The following is a 20,542-nucleotide window of genomic DNA, read 5'->3' on the forward strand; positions in this document are numbered from 1 at the left end:
CGACGTTTTCAATCTATTCAAAAATATTTGTGGCGTTTTTATAAAGAGCCACAAATTAGAAAGGCTATAAAACGATGCATTTTCTGCAATCTATTAATAGATTTTTGTGGCGTTTCTAGCGAAAATGCTAGTATTTCACATCTTTTGTGGCGTTTATAAAAGCGCCACTAATAAAAGGCTATAAAACGATGACGTTTTGAAATCTCTTTAGATGTTTTGTGGCTTTTTTCCAAGAAGCGCCACTAATAACTTGGTAATAACGACACCATTTTGCGATCTACTAATAGATGTTGTGGCATTTTCTAGTGAAAACGCCGATAAATCACACCTTTTGAGGCGTTTATAGAAGTGCCACTAAATAGAAGGATGTAAACGACACCGTTTTACATTCTCTTAATAGATGTTTTGTGGCATTTTTTAGAATAGCCACTAATAATAAAGCTTCAAAACGACATAGTTTAAAGTATTAATACATGTTTGCGGCGTTTTTTTCTAAAACGCCAGTAAGTATGCAATATAAATCCTTTTTTTTCTCTTTTATTATTATTATTATTCTTATTCTTATTATTTTTATTATTATTATTATTTACTATTAATACATGGTTAAATTTTAATTTGGTCTCTCTAATATATTTAAATTTCAGATTTATTTGCATATACTTTAATTTTTAATATCATTTAGTCTATATATTTTTATAATATTATTAATTAATCTAAACAGTTAATATTATTAACTTTTTTATTAAAACATTACATGGTAATATAAAATTTGAATATTTAGAGAATAGACATTGAAATGTAGTTTCCCTTTTTTTATATGTTTGTGTCGTTCTTTCACATTAATATATATATATCAATATATATCCATATGAAATTTATTCTTACAGGTTTAGGATTTAGTATTTAAGTAGTATTTAAGGGTTTACTATCTATAGTTTAAGGTATTATGGTTTTGGATTTAGGGTTTAGGTTTAAAATTTAGGGTTTATAGTTTTAAGACATTTTATAATTTAAGGTCTAGTGATTTAGGTTTACAGTTTTATGATTTAGGAATCTATATTTAAGGGTTTAAGGGTTTAGTACTATTTATAGTTTAGGGTTTTATGGTTTAGGATTCAAGGTTTAATATTTAGGGTTTAAGGTTTATAGTTTATAATTTACCACTATAGATTTAGGGTTTGAGATTTAAAGGGTTATTGATTTAAGGGGTTAGGGTTTAGAGAAAGCCATATAACATTGGTTTTAACAACTTCGTAACTTAATTGAATGAAAACTTCTAAATATTTTATTTATCAAGGTGTAACTTTTCATAATTAAGTAACTAAAATGAAATTAACATTCCCATAGCTAAGTGAATGGTGTAGTTAATTTATATTGTTTATAAAGTCGCTTTTAGATATGATCAAAATAAAATCGAATTCAAAATAAAATAAGACCTTATTTAATTTGTTATAATTTGGTCCTATCCAAAATAGATAGTTACCTATATATCCATATCAATCTGTTACTTTTTTTATTTATTTTTCAATAAATAATTTGTTACAATTTTAATATATTATCTCTTTTACAATTATATAAGAGATTATTTAATTTCATATATAAATTAAAAAATAATAATTAATCTAAACCCTAAATCCTTAACTACAATCTCTGAAACCTTAAATCATAAAACATAAACCATCAAGCCTAAACCCTAACCCTTAAACTCATATTCCATTAACCTTAAAATAGTTTAGATCTATAACGGCATTTTTCAAAAAGCACCGCTAAAACCCAAACTATTGCGGCGTTTTCTGAGGAAGTGCCGCTAATTCCACTGAAGCTCAAAATAAATGGCGTCGTTCTGTTTAATCTTTTAGCGGCGTTTTTAAGAAAGCACCGCTATAGATCAACCTATAGCGGCGCTTTGTTAAAAACGCCGCTAATGTTGGATCTATTGCTGTGTTTTTCAGGTAACGCCGCTAATGCCACTGAAGCTCAGAAAAATGATGCCATTCTCTTTAATCTTTTAGCGGGGCTTCCTTAAAAATGCTGCTAATGCTCGATCTTTAGCGGTACTTTCATAAAAACGCCGTTAATACTCGATCTATTCGATTTTTAGTGGCGTTTTCTATTCAAACGCCGCTAAAACCCTATTTTGGTGTAGCGAAATTAGTACCATCTGAGTTAGAAAGGATACATAATGTGTTTCATGTGTCGATGCTTCAAATCTATTGATCCGACCCTTCACATGTCATTTCCCCGAACGAGGTTGAAATTCAGTCTGAAATGTCATATACTGAAGGACCGGTTCGAATTTTAGCTCGTGAGATCAAAGAGCTGAGAAATAAGAGAATTGCATTAGTGAAAGTATTATGGCATTGACACAGGGTTGAAGAAGCTACATGGGAACCCAGCGATGCTATGAGAAAATAATACCCGAACCTATTCACTTGTAAGATTTTCAGGGAGGAAAATCCCTAAGGGGGAGAGTTGTAACGGCTCGGTTTTAGCTAAATCAGAATAGTGGTTTTGAAACCAAAAATTTGATATTGAAAAAAAAATTTTATGTTATTTTATGTGCTTACAGCATGATAGCATGTATGTGTGAAAGTTTGTAAAGAGATTTTACTGTTTTAATGGTTAATTTGAGAAAAAGGAATAAATAGCATAAAATGTAAAATGCATGTTCTATTAGTTAAGAGTGTTAAATAGCATTGGCTTTTAAATATGGTAGTCTTAAATGGTAATTAAACAATTTGAAAGGTGAGTGCACAATTTCGGACAACCATTAAATGATTTATATGTTATATAATTAAGGTTAAAAATGTAATTCATTAAATAAAGGTTAATAAAATAAAACAAAGTAAAAAAATTGTTATCATCTTCATCTTATTGCCGAAATTAGAAGAAGAAAAGCCAAAAGCTAGGTTTTTTTTATTCGGTCACTTGTGTTCTTAATTGGTAAGTGATTTTAGCTCAGCTTTTTATGATTTCTATGTTTTTGAAATCATTGCATCTCAATCTAGCTAGCCCGTACCTTTAATTTTGAAATTGTTAAAGATTTGAAAGTTTCCATTGTTGAATCTATGTGTTCTTTGATGTTTAATGTTGAAATATGAAGGCTTGATGATAGTTTTACATGTTTTGTTAAGTATTTTTTTATGAAAATGCATAATAAGGATTAAATTGTAAAATGTGCAAATTGTGCGGTCAAAATGTGAAATAAATGAAAGTTTTGTGCTGCTAGGGACCCATATATAATTCGGCCAAGCATGGGTTTTGTTGAATTATGTGAATTTTGTGTTTTGTGAAATAAAGACTAAATTGTTAAAAGTGTAAAAGCTCAGGGGCTAATGTGCAAATAGGCCTAAATGTATGTTTTGGACTAAATTGAAAGAATGGTTGATTAAATAAGTTAATTCTGAATTCATATAGATCAAGAAAGAAAGAATTCGGATTTAGATCAGGGGAAAAGCAAGGTTATCGAGTAGTCGACCCGATCCGTCAATTTCGAATATGAGGTAAGTTCGTATGCAATGAGCTTTATTTATAATTGTGTTTAAATACTTTAATATTGCATGAACTGTGGAAACGAGACTACGGACATGTTCAACAATGATTCGAGAACGACTCGATAATGAATTGAAAGTGATTTAACTACGATTTGGCACTAAAATCCTGGTTGAACTTAGGAATAGTTTAGGATACTAGTGACATGTCATTAGGGTATTGTGCTGGCTTCGGGCCATGATATCGGCACTTCGAGTGCAAGTTATACCTTGATTTAGCTTCGAGCTATGGTATAGGTTCTTGTCATGTGAGACATTTGAGTATCTGATTTCTATTCTGAATGGTTCAACGGGTGAATGAAAGATGTCACTGAGTAAGAGATTAGTATGAGGTAGTACAGGTATGAACAGAAAATTATTTGAATATCGAAATTATAAAGTTGATGAGTTCTTTGCTAAGTTATGTGCATGATATATATATTGATAGCCTTTGAGGCTTAATTGAATTTTTGTTCATTGATTTTAATTATTTGATTGGTAAACAATTAATGAGATTTTCTTATCATTTTTCATACAAGCTTACTAAGCTATGAAGCTTACCTTGTGTTGTTTTTCTATGTTTTATAGTGAATCAAGGCTAGCTCGGATCTGGAAGTCGTTAGGAACATCATCGCTGATAAACCGTAATTTATACATATTTTTACCCCATGCTTAGCACATTTTATGGATGATTTTTCCTTGGATTTGGTGAATTCGATGCTTCTAATGCCTTAATTTCATGTTTTATACTTAGGAGAGCATAGGAAAGTGAAGGGAACGAGAAACGGGCCAAAAATAGAGAAAATGGGCCAACATACGAAATCAACATGGCCTGGACTTCCTCACACGGGCAGACCACACGGCTGTGTCTATTTGGCAGAATCGAAGCACGACTCATACGGTGGACCACACGCCCGTGCCTATTTAACAGGTTTGACCACGACCTAAAGTAATCGAGCACGGGCGTGTCCCTGTCGAGCCCAAGTTGAGTCCAATTCGAAAAAGGCTAATTTTGAGGTTTTTAGGCATTCCAAAGCCTATAAATACACCTTAAAGGAGGAGAAAAAGGGGGACATAGAGAAAGAAGCAGGGAACTACTCAAGGGAAGTCGATTGATCCATCTTAGAAGCCAGATTCATCATCAAGACTGAAGATCTCCCCTCAATTTCCCTTCATAAGTTTTGGGTTTTTCTTTATGTTTTGTATTCATTGTTCTTCTGAGATGTTCACCTTTTTAGTTATAAACTAAAACCCCTAAATACCTAAGGGGAATGAAACCTAAGACAGATCTTGTTATTATTATCTGAATTGTATGATAAATATTTGACTTGTTCTTAATTATGTGTTCTTAATTCTTGTCTTGATATTCCAGGATATTGATTCAAGTTAAGCTCTTATTCAGTGGAGGAATACACCTTGTCTAAGAGTACATTTTTCATAATTAAGCGGAGTTGGTTACGCACCTAAAGATAGGGTGACAAGATTTTTCCTGATTACGGTAGAACCTAATAAGGGGATCAATAGATTGAGTTTATGCAACCCTAAGAAGTTAATTAGAAAGAGATTTTAGTAATCCAACCTAGGATTAGACATTGTTAGTCTCAAGAGGGATAATAATATAACTTAGGGATTTCTACGAATCAAGTCAAATGAATAAATCATCCGATTCAGAGCCAAATAACAAGTGAAGTCTAGGTGGATTTTTCCTTAGGTATTGTCTTGATTCAATCGTTTTCCAAAAAGTAATTTCCCAATTCTATTTTCTGTGATTTCTTAGTTTAGTTAATTAGTTAGTTAAAACAAACCCCATTATTCTTAGGGTAGATAATAAAAAGACAATCATTACTAGTACTTTTAGTTCCTTTGGGTTCGACAATCCAATCCTGCTAAAACTATTCTACTATTCGATAGGTACACTTGCCTTCATCGTGCTAATAGTTAGTTTCAAGAACAATTCATTATAAATATTTAAAATCTGTCACGAATATCACGTATCAAGTTTTTGGCACCATTACCGAGGAACTAAGATATTAGGAACACTCGAGTTTTATTACTTTAGCTCTTTTACTTTTATTGTAATTTAAATTTTTATTTTCTTTTCTAATTCTTCATTTATTCTTTTTTGTGGCAGGTTGTTATAGTTTATGACTAGAAGAAACCCTTCAGGACCATTAGTTTTTGGCAGTGAGATCGACCGCACAGTTTGCAGAAACCAAAGAGAAATAAGGCGAAGCTTAAGATACATAGAGAATGAGCAAGAGGACGATATTCAAACCCCAACCGAGGAGATGGCTGAAAACCAAGAAAATCTGCTACCTCCTGCAATTGCTGTTAATCAAAATCCTGCTCCGCACACTATGTATGATTATTCTAAACCTAATTTAACAAGAATTGAGTCAAGTATAGTTAGACCTGCTATTGCTGCAAACAATTTTGAATTGAAACCTAACACAATTCAAATGATACAATAGTTTTTTCAGTTTGATGGTTTGCAGGACGAGGATCCCAACGCTCACTTGGAAAATTTCCTAGAATTTTACGATACATTTAAAATCAATGGCGTTTCTGATGATGCCATATGTTTTTGGTTGTTTCCCTTTTCGTTAAGGAATAAGGCTAAACAATGGTTGAACTTGTTACCACGAGGGTCAATCACTACTTGGGAACAAATGACCAAAAATTTTTTATTACAATATTTTCCACCGGCTAAAATAGCCAAATTATATAATGATATCTCTTCTTTTGTGCAGATGGATTTAGAAATACTCTACGATGCATGGGAGAGACATAATGACCTTTTGCGAAGATGCCCTCACCATGGGTTACCGCTTTGGCTACAAGTTCAAACATTTCATAATGGCCTGAATCCTTTGACGCGGTAGATGATTGATGCAGCCGCTGGAGGAACTATCAATAATAAAACACCTGAGGCGGCTTACGAATTTATTAAGGAGATGTCACTGAATAACTATCAGTGGCAAGTTATGAGAACAAAGTTGACGAAAGCAACTGGTGCTTTCAACCTCGACGCGGTTACTATACTATCTAACCAAGTAGAACTCTTAAATAAAATGATTGACGGTTTGTGTGGTTCTACTCAGGTACATCCAGTGATGAGGTACGATTCGAATGGAGGAGAAGCATGAACAAATGATCACGTTATTTCGTGATAGGTTTTAAATATTTATGATTTAATCATTCTTGAAACTAACTATTATCGCGATGTAGGCAAGTGTACCTATCGAACAGTAGTAAAGTTTTAGCAAGACCAGATTATCGAACCCAAAGGAACTAAAAGTACTTGTAATGACTGTCTTTTTATTATCTAGCCTAAAAATAAAGAGGTTTTGTTTTAACTAACTAATTATCTAAACTCATAGAGAATAGAGTTGGGGAATTGCTTTCGGGAAAATCGATTGAATTAAGACAATACCTAAGGAAAAATTCACCTAGACTGTACTTGTTATTCTGGCTCCGAATCGGACGATTTATTCATTTAACTTGCTCTGTAGAGATCCCTAAGTTATGTTATTATCCCTATTCAAGACTAATAACGTCTAATCCCTAGATTGAGTAATTGAGACCTTTCTCTAATTAACACCCTAGGGTTGCAGTAACTCGATCTATAGATCCCCTTATTAGGTTTCACCCTAATCCAGCAAAATCTTGTCACCCTATGTCTAGGCGTGCAAACAACTCCGCTTAATTATGACAAATGTACTCTTAGACAGGGTCTATTCCTCCTCTGAATAAGAACTTATCTTGAATCAATATCCTCGGTTATCAAAACAAGAATTAAGAACACATAATTAAGAACAAGTTAAATATTTATCATACAATTCAGAAAAATAATAACAAGATTCATCTTAGGTTTCATTCCCCTTAGGAATTTAGGGGATTTAGTTCATAACTAAATAAGAAAACAACTTAGAATAATAAAGAATACAACACATAAAGAAAACCCAAAACTCCTGAAGGGGAGATTGAGGAGAGATCTTCAGTCTTAATGGTGAATCCGGCTTCTGAGATGGATCAATCGGCTTCCTTAGAGTAATTCCTTACTCTCTATTTCTCTATTCATTGTCTCCTTTCTTCCTCCTCTAGGGTGTATTTATAGGCTTTGGAATGCCTAAGAGCCCTCAAAATTAGCCTTTTTCGAATTGGACTCAACTTGGGCTCGGTAGGGACACGCCCGTGTGACACTGCCGTGTGCAATTTCTTCAGGCCGTGCTCAAGCCTGCCAAATTGACACAGTCGTGTGGTCTGCCCTTTTGAGGAGATCCAAGCCGTGTTGATTTCGTACTTTGGCCCATTTTTTTTCTATTTTTGGCCCGTTTCTTGTTCCTTTCGATCTCTTATGCTCTCCTAAGTATAAAACATGAAATTAAAGCATTAGGTGCATTGAATTCACCAATTCAAATAGGAAATCATCCATAAAATGCATTAAACATGGTGTAAAAATATGTATAAATTATGGTTTATCAAATACCCCCACACTTAAGCATTTGCTTGTCCTCAAGCAAAATTCTCAACTCATAATCAAAATAAATTCTTCTTAACTTATAATTTCTATCGATAATATCTCAAAGTAATTCATAGGTAATCATACATTGAGAGTTCAACTAAAAGAACATAAAAGTTTCAAGCATTCCAAGTTGAGCATTTTCTCTTGAAAACATAGGTGTCTCTCCTCATTTAAGTAATTAACTTTGATTCGGAATATCACAGAGTTTCACATCCTCACTAAAGATTCACTCAGATCACTCGAGGTGTTTTAAGGACAATAAATGAAGCACTCAATAGTCAATAATGATAAGTCATTACCATAGGCTTGTATGAAAATCAAATCTCCACCACTGATAAATTGAGATGAAACATCAATCAAAAGGTCTTTAGAGGGTTGTAATGAGGCTTGGTTAGGGGGTGTGGTCACAAGCTGAAAGAAAGGGTTAGAATCGAGACTGAATTGAAAAATTGCCTAACTCGAAAAAGAGTTAATCATTACTTGCGTACAATGGAGCTTCTTCTCAGAATAAAGAATTACTCATGTGTATACATAGTTTTTTTTTAAGAACAAGTTGAATAACATAGACTAACTATTAAGAATAAGACATAGCTAAGCAATTTATTCAACTCAAATCTTGACAAAAATAGGGATTAATTTAGGGGATTTCAACAATAATGGGTCAAGGGTTAATATTAATGGTAATACAAGAAATGACTTGTTAGGCTCAAGGGGGCTTAATAGGGGTTAATCGTGGAGGTAGGCTTTTCATGGCATGAGTGGGTTAATCCTAAGTGCCTTAATCATTTTGACATATCAAATCAAATGGTGTGGTCTTGAGATGCATAATCAATTAAGTTCTAGAATAGCAGTTCAATACTGACGCACTCAAAGCAATAATAAAAATGAGTATGAAAGAATTAATAGTTGCTCAAAAGGCTCAAAAATCTCACAAAAATTATGGCTTTTTGATGTTTAAAACTTGTGAATTCCAACTCAAAGTAATACCTAAACTTTGGGGAAACAACCTAAGATTACAAAATTTTTAAAAATCAACTTATCATGCTTGATTCTCTAATGTCTTGAGGTTTAAACAATCAATGCATAAATGCCTATGTTTTAATTCAAGATATAACAACAAAAATCATAAATCAATCAAAATTTATCCTAAATATGATATGAGAGCTTTCTAAGAGAACAAGGCAGTCATTCAGGGATTTTTCTAATAATGCAATAAATACCCCCACACTTAAGACGTATATTTCCCTCAATGTACAAAGATAGATATATTGAAAAGAATATAAAAATAAGATAGGGAGAGAAGTGAAACTTCCTGAATTAAGAATGAATGATATTCTTGGATTGGCGAGATCGAGTATTGGAAATAAAGCTGGAGGGCAAGCATGATCTTGAATGATAAAATGAGAGTTAAGGGAATAATCTGATAGTAGTCATAAAGATAAGCCGTGTTAAAAAAAACAAATGAATCTTGAAAACTTAGTAGTAGAAAAATAAAATAAGAGAAATAGTCTAATTATTCAAGTGGCACGGCCGGTGCACACACTCGTGTGGAGTGTGTCCCATCCGTGTTCATCGCAAATTGAGATGTCATCACACAGCCTTCTGGCACGCCCGTGTGTCTAGGCCGTGTGGCTACATGATCATGTCGCATGGCTGTCTGGCATGGTTCGCTCCTTCGACGGTCGTGTACCTCTGCGCACGCTCATGTTATTTTAATCGTGTCGTCCACGAGTGCTAGACATGGGTGTGTCGCACGCCCGTGTTCATTTGGCAGATTTGTCCACGACCAGGTTGCACACCTATGTTCATTTATCGCATCCCGTGTTGGGAAAGATAACTTTTACCCTATTTTTGCACGATCGTATTTTCGTCCGTGGTGGTCACACAGCCATAAGAACGGTCGTGTGGGGTTCGGAACCTGTGCTTCAAGGACTCTATTAGTGAGCTAGATGTTTGAAATTGAAATTTAAATAATTTAAAACCATTAGTACTCGGGTTGCCTCTCGAGAAGCGCTTGTTTATAGTCTAAGCTCAACTGTTACCTTGTTGGTTTATTCAGGGCGGTTTGTGGAATCGTAGCACCTCTCCATTGTCTTTAAAATTCTCTCTATTATAAAGTTTGAGACGATGTCCATTTACTTTGAAAGTACCATGTGATGGGTGACTTACCTCTATTGTGCCATATGGAAGAATAGATTGAATTATGAAAGGTCTTGACCATCGCGATTTAAGTTTCCCAGGAAACAATTTGAGTCTTGAGTTGTATAGGAGGACAAGATCTCCAACTTCAAATTGTTTTTGTTGCTTTAAACGAGTGTCATGGCGCTGCTTTGTTGCTTCCTTGTATAGGCGTGAGTTTTCGTATGCATTGGCTCGCCAGTCATCAAGTTCGTTCAGCTGCATCAACCTATTTTTTCCTGCAAGTTTGGGACCAAGGTTTAGAAATTTAATAGCCCAAAAAGCTTTATGCTCTAGTTCGAATGGTAAATGACAAATTTTTCCAAAAACAAGTCTGTAAGGTGATGTCCCTATGGGGGTCTTAAAAGCAGTTCTGTAAGCCCATAAGGCATCATCTACTTTCATTGCCCAATCTTTTCTGTTTGATTCTTCTATTTTTTCAAGGATCCGTTTGATTTCTCGGTTTGCCACTTTAACTTGTCCATTAGTTTGAGGATGGTATGGGGTGGCTGTTCTATGATGAACTCTGTATTTTTTTAGATTTTTTTCAAATTGAGTATTACAAAAATGAGTGCCCCTGTCACTGATAATTGCTCTAGGTGTTTCGAATCTCGAAAAGAGTTTCTTAAGGAAACGTGCTACCACTCTAGCGTCATTAGTAGGCAGAGCTTGGGCTTCCACCCATTTGGACATATAATCAACTGCTACTAAGATGTATTTATTCCCATATAAATTGGGGAAAGGGCCTATAAAATTGATACCCCAAATGTCAAATATTTCACATGAAAGCATATAGTTTTGAGGCATTTCATCACGTTTGGATATGTTACCTGTCCGTTGGCATTTGTCACATGAAATAACTTACCTGTTAGCGTCTTTGAATAACGAGGGCCAGTAAAAACGTGATTCAAGTATTTTATGGGTGGTCTTAATTCCACTATAGTGTTCTCCAGTTGGCCCTAAGTGGCAATGTTCCAGAATTTTTCATGTTTCGAAACATGTAACACATCTTCTAATGACTTGATCTGCACATCTGCGAAAAAAGAAAGGGGTCATCCCAAAAGTAGTTTTTCACATCATTAAAGAATCGCTTCTTTTACTGGTCTGTTAACCCTTTTGGGATAATGTTAGCGGCTAAAAAGTTCGTGATATCTGCAAACCAAGGTACCTCGGAGTCAGATATAGCGAAAAATTGTTCTTCAGGAAACGAATCATTTATTTCAACTTCATCTAGTTCCTTGGTATTGGAGTTCTCAAGCCTAGACAGGTGATCAGCCATGAGATTTTTAGCTCCTTTCTTATCCTGAATTTCCATGTCGAATTCCTGTAATAGAAGAATCCATCGAATGTGTCGAGGTTTTGCATCAGTTTTAGTTAAAAGGTAACGAAGGGTAGAATGGTCAGTGTACACAACAACTTTAGACAATATGAGATATGATCGAAATTTATCAAATGGAAAAACCACAGCTAGCAACTCTTTTTCCGTAGTAGTATAATTCTCTCATGCAGCTGTCAAAGTTTTGCTAGCATAATAGATATGTTGAAAATGCTTGTCTCTCCATTGTCCCAGTACTGCACCTGCTGTAAAGTCGCTTGCATCACACATTAATTCAAATGGTAAATTCCAATCAGGTGCAATTATAATTGGAGCATTAATTTATTTATCCTTTAAAGTATTGAATGCTTCTAAGCACTCCTGATTGAAATTAAAAGGTATATCTTTTTCTAGCAATTTAGTCAAAGGCTTAGCTATTTCAGAAAAATCCTTAATAAATCTTCTATAAAAACCAACATGTCCTAAAAAGCTTCTAATAGCCTTAACCGAACTAAGAGGGGGTAATTTTTTTATTGTTTCTATTTTAGATTTGTCCACCTCAATCCCTTTACTAAAAATTTTATGCCCTAATACAATACCTTATTGAACCATGAAGTGACATTTCTCCCAGTTAAGCACAAGGTTTGTTTCCTCACATCTTATTAAAACTCGTTTTAAAATTTTAAGGTAGAGATGGAAAGAGTTATCAAATACTGAGAAATCATCCATAAATACTTCAACGATATCTTCCACGAGTTCGTCGAAGATGGCCATCATACAACGTTGAAAAGTGGTAGGAGCATTACATAATCCAAAAGGCATTATGCGATAAGTGAATGTACGATATGGGCATGTGAATGTCATTTTTTCTTGATCTTCAGGAGCTATTGGGATTTGAACGTAACTAGAGAGTCCGTCTAGAAAGCAGTAGTACATGTGCCCAGATAATCTTTCCAACATTTGGTCAATGAATGGCAATGGGAAGTGATCTTTTCTTGTGGCATCATTCAATTTCCTATTGTCAATGCAAACTCTCCATCCTATGACTCCTTGTTGGGATTAATTCATTCTTCTCATTGGTCACAACCGTCATGCCTCCTTTCTTAGGGACAACCTGCACTGGACTTACCCAAGAACTGTCAGAAATAGGATAAATAATTCCAGCATCTAGAAGTTTAATTACCTCAGCTTTTACAACTTCTTTCACGTTGGGGTTCAGTTGTCTTTGAGCTTGCACACACGATTTGTATTCATCTTCCATCAAAATTTTGTGGGTGCAAATAAAAGAGCTGATTCCTTTAATGTTAGAAAATTTCCAAGCTATGGCCTTTTTATGCTCTTTTAATACTTGGATTAATTCCTCTTTCTCCTTGGGTTACAAGTTAGAAGCTATGATAGCCCTAATTTGACCCTAGTCGGAAAGTGGTTTTGGGACCACGAAACCGAGTCACAAAAATAATTAAATGTTATATTCTGTGCCTATTATAAGTGAAAGTGTATGTGTGAAAATTTCATGCTTTAATTTTGTCATTTAGATGTGAAATTAATTAAAAAGGACTTATGTGATAAATATTGAAATTGTGATAGGTTGAAGTGTAGTGGTCAAATATTGCATGGCTTAAAATATGGGTATTTGCATGTTAAATTCCCCATTTTTAAGTAAGTGGCCGACCATGATGATGGTTGAATAGCCATATATGCATTATATATTAATATTATAATAGTTAATGGCTTAAATTATGAAATAAAAATTAATTAAAATAAGAAAAGACGATAAAAAGAAAAACAAAATGTTTTGGGTCATCTTCTTCCTTAGCTTAGCCGAATCTTAAAGAAGAAAAGGGAGACAGCCATTCAGTCACATTTAAGCTGGAATTAAGGTAAGAAATTCATGTTAATATTTGAGATTTTAGCATATTTTAAGCTAATTACTAAGTCCCTTACTTAGCCCATGTCAAAATTTTGAGTTTTGTGTGGTGATATGAGTAATCGGCTATGGAAGAATTTGAAGGGAATGGTTGTTGTCTTTATGTTTTGACGAGTAATAGCGGATGGGTGAAGTTTCAGCTAGAGTGCTACAGTGCTACAGTGCTACAGTGCTACAGTGTTGCTATTGTTTTCGCTTTGAAAATTTGGCGCCACTATTTGTTCGAGGAAAAATGCCATGTGTATTCCGATCACAAAAGCCTCAAATACTTGATGACTCAAAGAGATTTGAATTTGAGACAAAGATGTTGGCTAGAATTATTGAAAGATTATGAGCTTGTCATTGATTACCATCAGGGAAAGGCTAACGTGGTTGCTGATGCTTTAAGCCGTAAATCACTGTTTATTTTGCGAGCAATGAATGTGCATCTGTCTGTGTCCGCTGATGATGTGTTAGTAGTGGAATTAAAAGCAAAACCGTTATTGATGCAACTAATCCGTGAAGCTCAAAAAGTTGATGATGAATTAGTTACAAAGCTAGCATTATGTGTTTCGAAAGAGGATTCAGAGTTTTTGATTGATAGCAATGATTGTTTGAAGTTCAGAAATCGATTATGTGTTCCAAGAAATTCAGAGCTTATTCTGATGATTTTAAACGAGGCTCATAGCAGTTAAATGTCAGTTCACCCAGGTACTACGAAAATGTACAACGATTTGAAACGTCAGTATTGGTGGCATGGTATGAAACGAGGCATTTCTGACTTTGTTTCGAAGTGTTTGATATGTCAACAAGTGAAAGCGGAACATCAAATGCCATCGGGATTACTTCAGCCGATCATGATACCTGAATGGAAGTGGGATCGAGTCACGATGGAATTTGTATCTGGGTTGCCATTGTCACCAAGCAAGAAAGATGCGATCTGGGTTGTGGTTGATAGATTGACAAAGTTGGCTCATTTTATTCTCGTACGTACGAATTATTCACTTGATAAGTTAGCCGAATTGTATGTTTCTCAGATTGTAAGGTTACACGGGGCACCTACTTCTATTGTGTCGGATAGAGATCTGAGATTCACTTTACTGTTTTGGAAGAAATTACAAGAAGCATTGGGTACTAAGTTTCACTTTAGTACCGCTTTTCATCCCTAGACCGATGGTCAGTCAAAGCGAATTATTCAGATACTCGAGGGTATGTTGAGATGTTGCATCCTGGATTTTAGTGCCTCGTGGGAATGATATTTGCCTTTGGTTGAATTTGCATATAACAATAGTTTTCAATCGAGCATCAAGATGGCACCTTACGAGGCTTTGTACGGTTGTAAATGTCGTACACCTTTGTTTTGGACCGAACTCAGTGATAATAAGATTTACGGAGTTGATTTGATTAAAGAGGACAAAAAGTAAAAGTGATCCGTGAAAGTCTGAAAGCAGCATCAGATCGTTAGAAATCGTATGCAGACGTGAAACAAAAAGATATTGAGTATCAAGTCGAAGAAAAAGTGTTTCTTAAAGTTTCACCGTGGAAAAAGGTACTCAGATTTGGCCATAAAGGCAAATTGAGCCTGAGATTTATCAGGCCATACGAGATTATAGAACGAATTGGGCCGGTTGCTTATAGATTACTTTTGCCACCTGAACTTGAAAAGATTCACAATGTTTTTCATGTTTTGAAGCTCCGTCGGTATAGATCTGATCCTTCTCATGTGATTAATCCATCAGAGATTAAAATTCAGTCTGATTTGAGTTATGAAGAGGAACCAGTTCGTATTTTGGCTCGTGAAGTAAAAGAATTACGAAATAAGAAAATCTCATTAGTGAAAGTACTATGGCTCAAACACGAGGTTGAAGAAGCGACTTGGGAGTCAGAGAACTCAATGAAAGAATGTTATCCTACCCTTTTCACTGGTAAGATTTTCGGGGACGAAAATTCTTAAGGGGGGAGAGTTGTGGCAGCCCTAATTTGATCCTAGCCAAGAAGTGGTTTCGGGACCACGAAACCGAGTCACAAAAATAATTAAGTGTTATATTTTGTGCCTATTATAAGCGAAAGTGTATGTGTGAAAATTTCATGCTTTGATTTTGTCATTTAGATGTGAAATTAATTAAAAAGGACTTATGTGATAAATATTGAAATTGTGATAGGTTGAAGTGTAGTGGTCAAATATTGCATGGCTTAAAATATGGGGATTTGCATGTCAAATTCCCCATTTTTAAGTAAGTGGCCGGCCATGATGATGGTTGAATAGCCATATATTCATTATATATTAATATTATAATAGTTAATGGCTTAAATTATGAAATAAAAATTAATTAAAATAAGAAAAGATGATAAAAAGAAAATCAAAATGTTTTGGTTCATCTTCTTCCTTAGCTTAGCCGAATCTTAAAGAAGAAAAGGGTGATAGCCATTCGGTCACCTTTAAGCTGGAATTAAGGTAAGAAATTCATGTTAGTTTTTAAGATTTTAACATATTTTCAGCTAATTACTAAGTCCCTTACTTAGCCCATGTCAAAATTTTGAATTTTGTGTGGTGATATGAGAATCGGCTATGGAAGAATTTGAAGCGAATGGTTGTTGTCTTTATGTTTTGATGAGTAATTGTGGATGGGTGAAGTTTGAGCTAGTTTAATGTTCATATAGGTGGTTTAGATGATAGGAAAATCAGCTTGTGTGTATGTGTAATTGCCGAATGTGAACTTAGATAACATTTGAGTAATGTTTGTGTTTTAAAATGATGGAATGGAGATTTAAGCTTGATAAAATTTTTGTTAAAAATGAACGAAAGGAAAATGTGTATTCGGCTATGGATGATTGGATGATAAATTGGAGTGGATGCTTTGAATGAGATATGCATAATTATAAGTTGGATTTAAGGTTTGTTAAATTGTCATTGTCATTGCCGAATGTGTGTATAGTTAAAGAAAATTTGTTAAAGTGCTTAGTTAATTGATATTAGGTTAATGGTGTGTATAAATTATTTAAAATATAAACTTTGTATGAGTATTAAAGGTTGTGTATGAATTCGACCTTGGGAGGAATTTTAGTATAAATTGCTTGAATGTTAAATAGGTTATTGCTTTAATGACCGAATGTGTCAAAGGCTACTGCAAGGACTAATTAATCAATATGTGTTAAGGGAACGTGAATAAATATCTATTTGATGAGTTATATATTCGGCTATATGGGTGAGATATGTATATGAAAATATAATAAGCCATATAAGTTTTGTGTTTGTGTATGTGAGCTAGATATACAATGAATATTCGGCTATGAAGTTTAAGGGTTAAATCATAGGAACTTTGATGATATACATATTCGGTCATTAGGGTTATATGTACTTTGGCTATGTGGGTTATGTGTTAAGGTAAGTTACTCAATTGATAGGTGTATTTGGTCATAAAGGTGTACATAAGGAAATGTTAAATAAATTGTATTAAATTGCTTAATGTGATTAAAAATGTGTATGACCATTTTGTATTTGAGCTAAAAGTAGCTATATGACCTATTAAATTTCTTGTTATTTTCGACCATAAGCTAGCATGGTGGGACTTTAATAAGTTAAATTTTTGTTTGAATTAGCTCAAGAGCATAGAAAACCAAGGTTGGACAGGGGAAAAGAGAAAGTAGTTGAATAGCCGATCCGAGACTGCTCGAAAATATTCGAGGTAAGTTTTAAGTAGATAAACATAAATAATATTCGATAATGACATTAATATTATGAGAATTAAGTATTACTTGTAATATATGTATATGGCCGAATGGTTGAATGGCAATTATAATATGGAATTAAAATGTGATATGTTTTTATGATCAAATAATAAGTGATAGATGAATATGAGTGAGATGTTATGTGTAAACTACCTAATGATAAGTGTGAATGATGAAATGAAATAAATGTGAATAAATATAGAATGATATATTCGAATTATGTTTATGCCTAAATTGGTGTGATTGTGTTTACTTGTTGATTTGAATATCGTACAGTAATATTCGGGCCTTTGAGCCTAGCAGGCTATGATGCCGGTGAGATACTATTCAGGCCTTTGAGCCTAGCAGGCTATAATGCCAGTGAAATGATATCGGGCTTCAAGCCTAGCAGGCGAAATGCCGGTGAATGAACTCAAGTTTAAAACCTAGCAGGCTAAATGCCGATGATTTGATAAAAGTCTAAGACTAAGATACCTCGTGTTAGAACGACAAATGAATACATTCAATACGTTAAGTTGGCCAGGTACGTATTATGTATTTATATGTGAGTTTGATTGGAATTGAATCATAAGTGTATAATGTGATACTTATGTGAATAAATGTTATAATTATATCTATGATCATGATACATTCGGTCAAGATGTGAAAGTATGTGAAAGTATTTGATTTATTTATGATATATGCATTTAGTTTAAGAGAAATAAGAATGCTAATTGTGCATTATGCTCTTGTGTATATTCGGCCAAATGACAATATACCTAGAAAATGGCCTCTTGAGAAATTGAATGATTGAAGTATAATTGAGTTTAATTGTTTGCATTGCTTAAAACTTACTAAGCCTATGAAAGCTTACTCTGTTTGTTACGTTTCTCTGTTTTATAGATTGTTGCCTCCAATCACCTGCTCGGGAGGGGATCGTCAGTAACTCATCCCATTATCTATCAATTTGGAACTACTATATTTTGGAGCTAGTATGGCATGTATAGAATAGACTTAAGTGAATGATATTTTGAGATGTCTTTGTATATAAGCCATTTGAATATGGCAACTTTTGAATGTCGGTATAAGTTTGAATTTCGATCTTTGATTTTGTTTGGCTATGCATATACTTTCTAATGAACTTATGTAAATGTGAAAGTACAAATGTTGAGTTTTAGATTAGTAACTCTTCATAACACACTCTGGTGACGGATACGGGTTATAGGGGTGTTACAGAAGCAATGATAACTGGTAATGTAGAATTATTTCCAAGGAATGCGTATTCCAAGTGGTTGGTAATTATTTAAGTTCCACTTTAGGAGGCTCTTCAATAGAGGGTTTTTGCTTAAGTTCATCATTTATCTTAATGCCCTCATATTCTGCTCGTCTTGGAGAATACTCATTAGGTTCATCATCTATCTCCTCTTCTTGTGCTAGATACAGTTCCGTCGTGTCTTTCTGTACAATTTCCTAAAAAGAGTCTTGAGTAGTATGATCAATAAAGTCAATAAAATAACATGAGTCATTGTAATCCCTAGAAAACTTCATAGCATATCTCCTCGTCACCTACTCTAAGTACCAATTTACCGTCACCCACATCGATTACAGCCTTAGCAGTGGCAAAAAATGGGCGCCCTAAAATTAAGGACACTTCCACATCTTCATCCATGTCAAGCACAACAAAGTCAACAGGAAATATGAATTTATCTACTTTCACAAGTATGTCTTCTATAATGCCCCTAGGATATTTAACAGATCTATCAGTTAATTGAATACTCATCCTAGTAGGTTTAGGTTCCCCAAGACCAAGTTGTTTGAACATTTTATATGGCATCAAATTAATGCTAGCGGCTAAATCAACTAGTGCTTTCTCAACATTCAAACTACCAATTAAGCAAGGGATAGTAAAACTTCCTGGATCTTTCAGTTTGGTTGGCTGCTTATTTTGGAGTATGGCTAAACACTCCTCATTAAGTTCTACTGTAGATAAGTCCTCAAATTTCCTTTTATTTGTTAGGAGCTCCTTCAAAAATTTTACGTATGAAGGCATCTTCAAGATGGCTTCAACAAAAGGTAAGTTGATATATAATTGCTTAAAAAGTTCAAGAAACTTACTGAATTGTGCATCAATGCGGTCTTTTTTCAATTTTGCTGGGTATGGAACTGGAGGTTTATATTCCTTCGGCACTAGTTTGTCACTATTTTCGGGTTTTTCTTCCTCCTTTTCGCTTACCACGGCTTTTTGTGTTATCTTCTTTTCTAATTCCGCTAATACTTTCCCACTCCTTAGTGTAACTGCTTTCACATGCTCTTTTGATTTAGTGTTACTAGGTAAACTTCCTAGTGGTATTTCTGAAATCAGTTTGGATAGTTGGCCTATTTGAGTTTCGAGCCCTTGGATCGATACTTGTTGATTTTTAAGTACTATCTCGGTGTTCTGGAAATGAGTTTCTGACACCGATATAAACTTTGGGAGCATCTCTTTAAGGTTCGGCTTCTTTTCCTATTGGTAGGGTGGTTGTTGGTAGCTTGGAGGTGGTTTCTGATTTCCTTGGCCTCCCCATGAGAAATTTGGGTGGTTCCTCCAACCTGCATTATAAGTGTTACTTATGGGTTATTTTGGGATCTAGAGTTATTCTTACCCATATATTGAACTTGTTCGTCCTCGATGCTAGGGTTGAAGGGTTGATATTCTGTGCATGCTCCTCCTCCATTCGTCTCGCACCTCATTACTGGATGTATCTGAGTAGAACCAAGTAAACCATCAATCTTTTTATTTAGAAGTTTTACCTGGTTTGACAGCATAGTAACCGAATTGACGTTATAAATGCCTACTATTTTAGTTGGCTTAGTCCTCATGACTTGCCACTGATAGTTATTCAGTGACATCTCTTCTATAAACTCATAAGCATCTTCAGGTGTTTTACTATTGATGGTTTAGCCAACAGCTGTGTCAACCATTTGTCGAGTCGAAGGATTTAGGCCATTATGGAATGTTTGAACCTGAAGCCAAAGCGGTAACCCATGGTGAGGGCACCTTCTCAAAAGGTCCTTGTATCTCTCCCATGCATCGTAAAGTGTTTCTAAATCCATCTACACAAAAGAAGAGATATCATTACGTAATTTAGCCGTTTTAGCTGGCAGAAAATATTTTAGTAAAAATTTTTTGGTTATTTGTTCCCAAGTAGTAATTGACCCTCGTGGTAACGAGTTCAACCACTGTTTAGCTTTGTTCCTCAATGAGAAAGTGAATAATCGAAGACGAATGGCATCGTCAAAAACACCGTTAATTTTAAATGTATCGCATAGTTCCAAAGAGTTTGCTAAGTGAGCGTTGGGATCTTCATCCTGCAAACCATCAAACTGATCAAACTGTTGTA

General features: G+C 34.5%; 2 non-coding genes across 2 annotated transcripts; one reads left to right on the forward strand and one right to left on the reverse strand.

Annotated features, from left to right (window-relative positions):
- Window positions 1-6,243: 6,243 nt before the first annotated feature.
- LOC121230109 (small nucleolar RNA R71) lies at window positions 6,244-6,354 on the reverse strand. The gene has a single exon (XR_005928061.1). It is a non-coding gene; the product is annotated as a small nucleolar RNA R71 (small nucleolar RNA).
- Window positions 6,355-20,181: 13,827 nt separating this feature from the next.
- Window positions 20,182-20,288, forward strand: LOC121229964 (small nucleolar RNA R71). The gene has a single exon (XR_005927915.1). It is a non-coding gene; the product is annotated as a small nucleolar RNA R71 (small nucleolar RNA).
- The last annotated feature ends 254 nt before the right edge of the window (window positions 20,289-20,542 follow it).

Source organism: Gossypium hirsutum, chromosome A05 (genome assembly GCF_007990345.1).
Source record: "Gossypium hirsutum isolate 1008001.06 chromosome A05, Gossypium_hirsutum_v2.1, whole genome shotgun sequence".
Taxonomy (NCBI): domain Eukaryota; kingdom Viridiplantae; phylum Streptophyta; class Magnoliopsida; order Malvales; family Malvaceae; genus Gossypium; species Gossypium hirsutum.